Source organism: Pinus tabuliformis, chromosome J (assembly GCF_031772625.1).
Source record: "Pinus tabuliformis cultivar Carrire ecotype Pingquan chromosome J, CPIR1, whole genome shotgun sequence".
NCBI lineage: Eukaryota > Viridiplantae > Streptophyta > Pinopsida > Pinales > Pinaceae > Pinus > Pinus tabuliformis.
The window spans coordinates 1,134,128,773-1,134,130,592 of record NC_142295.1 but is presented as its reverse complement, the minus strand read 5'-3'; positions in this window follow the sequence as shown (position 1 = coordinate 1,134,130,592).

Sequence of the window (1,820 nt, the reverse complement as noted above, 5' to 3'; positions counted from 1 at the left end):
TAGAAATTTACGGCTCTCGGAGTAATCTGGATGCTCTTTTTTTTGCAAAATCTACGAGCTCTTGAAATGGAATCCGAACGCAGACATGGCCATTAGAGACAGATCACCATAACGCAGTATGAGTGGTATCGAGTATTACAATAGACTGGAGCACAAAGAATAATGGCAGAAGCGTTTTTGCTGACAAGTGCAGAGATACCGTGTCAGGCCCAGAGCGCAGGTACAAGGAAAACGTTTCAAATCAGGTCAGCACAGTAAAAGACAGAGGGCGCAGGTAAAGAATGGCACAAATAGCGCTGGGTGAAGGAGCGTTTCGTATGCAGAGAGCAGCGTATTAAATGCAGGTGGAGCAGCTACAGGAGCAGCGTAATTATCATGAAATGCTTGGCAGTCAGGACAGCCAATAATAGTAAATCGCAGATGGATCAGCGCTTTTAAATGGGGCATTTATGGACAGAGTGCAGTGGTGACAGAGGCGTTGATGACAGAGGCGTTATAAGGCAGCGCTTGAAAAGAATATGGCAGAGGGCCAGGATTGCTCACAACAGAGGAATGGCAGCGCTAAAACAGGTGGCTCACAGAAACAGGTGGCTCACAATGGAGCAGGGCAGGAGATCGCCCACTCTGATACCATGTTAAACACACATGGAAAGCAAAGATAATATGAAAGATAAATCATGTAGTACATTTTTATTAACAAGATATTTACATTTATAGTACATTATGTGACTCTTGGGTTTCAGATCCCAAGGTCTCTTGGACTGCTTAGTCTATTCGGCTTCCACACTAACCCATTTAGGATTAGGTGTCCAACAGTTATTAATTTTGATTTGACTAAACAAATTTAAATATATCTAAAATTTAACATTATGAAATTAGATTTATTATTTTTAAATAAAATTTATTTTTATTCATTTCAAATATGATTGGTTGAAATATCTCCTTCTTATTAATGATAACAATAATTCACTTTTGTGTACTCTATTATTAATTCCTATGTACTATATCAATAATTACTATGTACAATAAATATAATAATTTGAAAAATAACATTATATATTAATTACTATGTACCATAAACACAAATAGTTTGTATTTAAATTCAAAAATTACATTTTTTCATTGGTGTAAAGTATTGAATAGACCATTTTTATGGATTACATTTTTTAATTTACAATTTATTTATTTATTTATTTTTAATATGTGTACAATTTGTACAACTCTCATTATATCAATCTATACTCTATCTATACTCTAACGACATGACATGTGTACTATAATATGACCATTATATAAAAAAATTATTATCATTCAATATTAAATAAATAATTATTAACTTGTTATCATTCTCTTCAATGTCAATTATATATATATACACCAAAAAAATGTTATCATTTTCTTCAATGTCAATTATATTTAAAAAACTAATAAAAAAAGTTAAACAAATATTCGTGTAACTTATTTTACAATTTTATTAAACTAAGTGAGAGAGAATAGTAGCTATGCGCCCTTGTTTAATTTATAAAATTAAAATGTTTGAATTATTGAAAATTATATATTTAAATTATTTAATTTGTAAAATTTAAATGTTTATTAATTATTTTAGTAATTAAATTTATTTATATATTTAAATATCACTTTTAAAAAACATTTTTCCTATTCCTTGGAGCCATTCTTCCTTACTTTCCATTGAGACGAATCCTTGTACTTCTTTTCTCATTAATAGAGGAAATACCTTCCTCAACCCATTTAATTAGGGGGAGCAATGCTTCCTCACTTTCTATTAGATTAATCATTTTTTTTTAAGCTAGGTTTTTTTA